This window comes from Alligator mississippiensis, chromosome 5 (assembly GCF_030867095.1).
Source record: "Alligator mississippiensis isolate rAllMis1 chromosome 5, rAllMis1, whole genome shotgun sequence".
Taxonomy (NCBI): Eukaryota; Metazoa; Chordata; order Crocodylia; family Alligatoridae; genus Alligator; species Alligator mississippiensis.
This window is the reverse complement of record NC_081828.1, coordinates 186,515,354-186,521,334: the sequence shown is the minus strand read 5'-3', so window position 1 is coordinate 186,521,334 and position 5,981 is coordinate 186,515,354.

The following is a 5,981-nucleotide window of genomic DNA, read 5'->3' as shown; positions in this document are numbered from 1 at the left end:
TGACCCTTGCCCACTGCACTTACTCTTCTCACTGCATTAGTGTGAATGAACAGCAGAGCCTGTTTTATTTATACAGTCTGTTTCCCAAGAGATCCTGAATACAAGGCTTGTCCCTGCTACTTTTACAGAAAACTGTTTTAGCTGATTTGGAAATCCCCATTACTGGGCACACAAGTCACAAATCAGCTAAGCTAATAAAACTGACAGTGGGTAGGGTGAGTACACATGCACCACAGGCACTAGCTCTCCATCTACAATGCTCCCATGGAGTCTCTCAGAGCCACACCATCACCAGCACCTCTGGGTAGCTACTACTTCAGATGGAGGTAGGTGGCCACATAGCTGCTCTCCTTTTTTACCCCCAGGCAGATGGGGGATGGCAGAACTGAAAGAGGCAAAGGCATGGCAGAGGTCTAGTGGACACAATCAAGAGAATGTGTGTGGCAGAGAGGAAGGGTTAGCAGTGAGGGGATGCTGAAGGAGAAAAAGAAGAGGGTGCAGCTGAAGAGAGAAGAGAAGCCCAGGTACAGTGAGGATAGGCGGGGGGAAATGAGTACCTTTTCTGTTTCTCCTTCTAAGCTACCAAATTCTTCCAAGCACATTATTTGGCTCTGCTAAAACCAGCCCCAGTGAACACATCTGCCCTAGGATTCATATCTTGTTTTAACCTTGAAAATATGAACACCTTGATATAAAAGGGTTTCATTTTAAATCCCTGTTTAGCTTTTGTAACTATTCGCAGCAACTTGCACTCAGGCAGCTTCCCAGAAGCCTTTCAGCAAAGACATTTCTTGGTCCTGCCCCAGGCATCTTGCATGATCTGGGGCAAGTCGCATCTCACTGCAGTACCTCAGTCCCCTCTTCTGTAAAATGGGATGAACATCTGTCTCAGGTTTCACAAATGTCTGTGTGAAATCTATGGCAGAAGGGTGGTGAACATTGTGATACAAGTTATGTTTGTACATCTGAAAGTCAAGGCATTATCACTTGTGCAAGGTATCAGAGGGAGCAGTCACAGGAACATGGCTCTAGAGCACTTCAATCACCCACATTCATGACATCGCAAAACTCTACCACAGATCCAGTTTGATTGCCCTCCATCAACAACTGCTGCAGACTAGACACAAGAAACCAGAAAGATTCTCAGGGCTGTTTTCCAGATAAGGATTTCCTAAAGCTCTGGACCCCCAGAAGTCAGCTGTTGAAATGCAGAGAATAAGAGCCAGCCCTGGGGTTTGGTGGCAGGACTCCCAGAATCTGCATAGGAAGCTGAAGTTTGAAGATTGGCAGGTCAATACGCTCCTGGGCAGCAGGCGCACACTGCCAGTGCAGTCCACATGCACCAGGAACAAAAGTGGGATGTTTTCACCATCTAAATTCACATGTCCAAGACACTTCAAGAACTAGGCAACTGTCCTCCTTATGCTGTGGGTCTGCACTGCTGCAGCAAATCCTACGGTAGGGTTCTTCTGTGCTGAACACTGATGTGGCTGTAGAAAGACTTCACCTCACTCTGTAATGAACCCAGCTGTGAAAATGAAGAACAACTGTTAGATCCAATGATGAATTTAAAGGCAAAGCTGACAGTAGGAAGCCCCGCATTTAGCTGGTGTGTTTCAGTCGCATTAGAAGCTGCCCTGCTTAAAAACCCAGGGTCTGCTTAAATGCCATTAACATCCTGTTCCTTGGAAATGTGTTACTGTGAAGCAAAAGGTTACCATCTGGAGGGACATTCTGGGACAGTGGAATTTGCAGTAAAAGTTCAATATATTTCAAAACCAAATGCATTAGTAGGACTGAAAAAAATGATGTAGAGAAGAGGAGGAGAGCAGCCCAGTACCTCTGTGGGGATGTGGCCATAGCAACACACACCGGGATTGTTGCTGCTTGTTCAGGTTTTCCAGTAGAGAAGAGAGTGCAGTTACTCATAACATGGGAGCAGCTTATTCCTTTTCTTCTTGTCTTCTCTCCTTCCCAGGGAAAATCAATGGTGCCTGCAAAGAAAAGGACATTGCACACCCAAGTCATTTTGCACCATCTCCTTCTAAACCTGACCTGGAACTTAAGGAACAACTATTCATTTTGGATTGTGTGGAAGTAGAAAGCATTGCTAGGGATTGCAGCTGTTGTTCACCAAAGCTGGGTTCTGCAATTCCTCCTTAAAATGCCCAGAGAGACTCCCATGCAGCCACCTATTTCCAATCCAAGCCAGGGCCTCCTTTGCTCCAACAAACAGGACAAGTATCATTCCATATGTACCGTCCATTTGTCCTGTTTTGCTTAACCCTGGTTTGGACACTCCAGCTAAGAAGGTAGGAGCACGTTAATTTTACTTTCCAGTTTTGTAATTAGAAATCAGAATATATAAGGTTAAACCAGAACTGAATGAGAGAGACAGTGATCTAAACACAGTCCTAGGAGCCAGGAGCCAGGCATACTTGAGTTCTAATCTTGGCTCTGCTGCTGTCTCTACATGTGGCTTTGAGTAAACATTAGTTTGAAATGATCCTCCTAGATAAATGGAAGTGAACTTTTTTGGCAGATGTCCCACAAATTAGCCTGGCACCTTCCCTGAGTGTCACTGAGCCCTTTCCCTGCCTGATCTTCTGCTCCGTGCCCTGTGCTCCCTGCTCAGTCTTCCACTCTGCCCTGTCAGTGTGCTCCCTGTTCCTTCCCCGATCTGCCACATACCACACAGAGAGGCTGCCTGTGCTACTTAGCCACCCCATCCTAGATTTACGAGGATAAATGATCTAAATAGAATTTAAGTAGGAAATAAAATCAGAATAAAATAGTTTTATGGAAACCCTAAATGAAAGGAAAAACAAAAAGTAATTTTATACATCTTTTCTCTTCCCAGGGAAATGGAGGAACAGTATGTTGCTGTCAATCTTCAGAGTGCTCCCAGTTCAGAGGAGCTGCTGCCCTTTATCTGATAAGCAGGAACAAAGTGGGTGCAGGTATTGTGACAAAAAGTATCAGCATATATAGACTACATTGCACTACAGCAGCCCCTTCGCTCCTTATTACTTACTGAGGTGTGGTAATACATAGGCCTTCACTCAAAATCCAGATCGTGGTGGTGCAGCACAATAAAAAACTGCTCCTGACTCCAAAAAGCTTGCAATTAAAGGCCCTTATCCTTCAAAAACTGACACACATTTAACTTTATAAAGGAGTGGTACCCTCATGGTTAGCAGAACTGTCCACACAAGTACAATTTTTTAAATGGCATAAACGGTCCAGACACTGTTCCTAAAGGTGGCTGCTTCCTAACGACATTTACAAGGACTAGCAAGATAAACTTTAGCCAAGTTATTTTTCCCTCAGGTCATTCTGCAGCACAAGTGGGCAGTCACCAGCTGTTCCTTGCCTCAGTCAAACCTCCGGTTGAACACAATGGCACCTACGGTTACAAAAGAAACACCTTTGCGCAGGCAGCCTTTGCTTTTTGGGATAGTCACCCACTTGCCAATTCACTAAGGGCTGAACCTACAACAGCCACTTTCTCCAGAGTCATTAAGCTACTTGTCTGTGGTCTGTGTGTGGATGCTTTTATCTCTGAGTGCCTATGCCATGTGGACAGTGATGAAGCTCACAACCTCAACCATTTCAGTGGGAGCTGAGTGCTTAAATACCTTTGGGAATCTGGGCCTTAAGTACTATGGTGCTGAGTGGCAATCTAATATGCCTACCCAGTGTCTTATTTCCATATAGCTGGTCAGTTTTGAAACATGAAGTTGAACTGAAGGACTCCTCTCTTCCACAAAAAGTATGCCCATGTGATGCCAAAATATCTAGAGATGAGTTAAAACCATTGGCTGCCTATAAATGTGCTCTGCCACATTCCAGTTCGAATGCATCAGGGCACACTTGAATACTCACCTCTGCTCCGCATTCCAAATAAAACGCTCCAGCATCCCCGCAGCATCAAGCAGCCCCATCCTCTATGTTTCAAGATGGCCATGGGGTGCTTTAGTTAAAGTGTCCCACGGCCATTTTTAAATGTGTGGGGGCTTAATACATGTGACAATGCAGTGTTTTAATTAGAGCAACTCTCCGGGAACTACTCTAATTAAAATGCCCTCTCCTGCCCCTGAGTATGTGTATAGGCAGCCATTGTCACAGTGGTGTGAATCTATGCTGGCCAGACATTACTCAACATTAGGACAGCACAAGCCATGGTGTATTCCACTTCAACAGGGTCTGGGGGAATTGTAGGTACTTAAGCTTGAAAGCAAAATGCTATCCTTGGATCATTACTGTATTCAGGCAGAGCACCTGCATGATCTACCAGCATATGGCAGTCCAGCCCCAGCTTACTTTGACAATCACTTCAGTTTGCTTTACTCAGATAAAACCATGCATCCTAGTATTGTCAACAGGTGCAGACATGGGCCCTCCATGTGATCACCTGGAGGAGGCAGGGATACAAAAGGCTTCATAAGCCAAAAATAAACAAGATTTTTGCTGGTAAATACAACTCCATAAACAGTCCCAAGGCAGGACAGCATCTCCTATTACAGGGAGTAACACTTCACTTCTTGAAATTGTTTAAGGTCTTTAGAATTTCACTGGGCAGCAAGTCTTTAATTAAACCAACACACCTGTCTTGTCCCTTAGGCAACCAAGAAAGGGAAAAGGAACACACCTCATACAGGTGAAGCTGATGTTGCTTGGTAACTCTGAGCAAGGAAGAATTGAATCCCAGATAGTTTACTGGAATCAACGTTCTCTGCTTTGTGTATGAGGGGGAAACCTGAAGTCATGAATGCACTGTGAAGCATATCTGTAGGTTTCTTCCCCTTTTATTGTGTACTGCACAAAGTCAAGTACAAGTTTATACCCAGAAAAGTATAAAAGGCATATTTAAAATTCTGTTTACTTCAGGACTGTTGAATGTGATGGTAAAAGTCCCCTCCTCTCACACTGCTGGAAGCCCCTTTAGGGTTAGAGTAGTATTTGGAAGAATCATGCTGGAATGATTCAGAAATGACTCAGGAAGTAGCAAGATCTCATTTGTGGGTATGTCTGGATTTCTGGAAGTGCACAAAAACTGTCTCGCTAAGGCTGTCCAACTGGTGGCCTGTAGGCCACACAGCCCACAGGCCCCGGCAGCTGCCTCTCTTACTGCTGCACTGTGGGATAGGGTCTAGGGGTCTGCAGTGGAGTGCTGTGTACCACCAGTGCAGCCTGAACAACAGGGGTGGGGGGCTTCATGTTGCCAGCACACCCTAATCCTGGGGGACCACCTTGCAGCATGTGATCTGTATGGTGCATGGATCAGAGTCTGGCACCATCTGTGGCCTCTGACCCGCCAAAGTTGGACAACCCTATACTACACAACACACTGGCTGAGCAGCACCAGCACTTACACTTGTAACAAGAGGTTCAAAACCTGGAGTTAGTCTTACAGCATCCAGAATGAGCTACCCTTAGACAAATAAACTAAAATCTAAATTTGAAGCTGGGAAAAATAGCAAGGTTAATCAGTGCTGCATACTTTGTTTATATCCCTGAAGAGAGTTGGGTGGCATGGCAAAACAGAAGGTGGTATAGGACTTTTTATCCCCAAATGCCCACAGATTTCTCCCTGTGACTCCCCAGCCTGATTCAAATCTAGAAGAATACGTCTATCAGAATCCCACGCCCTTTTGCTTCTCTTATGCCAGAATGGGATCACAGGGAAGGAGGAAAGGCAATTACATTTTGGGCTTGCATTGCACCATTTTAGAGCTTTTCTGTGAGCCGTGGGCTGCAGAAATGCAGTCACTGATTTGATTAAAAGCATCTCAGATATGGACAAACTTATTAGTATTTTTGTATTATTTTTTCTTCTTTAGCACGTGATGATCTCATCATAAGGAAGCAAAAATTCTAATGCTGCAATGCAACTATACATAGGAAAATCCAGGCCACAACTACTTTGATCTATTTTAAAAAGTAATGTATAGGCTTATATTAAGAATGGAGCAAAACCA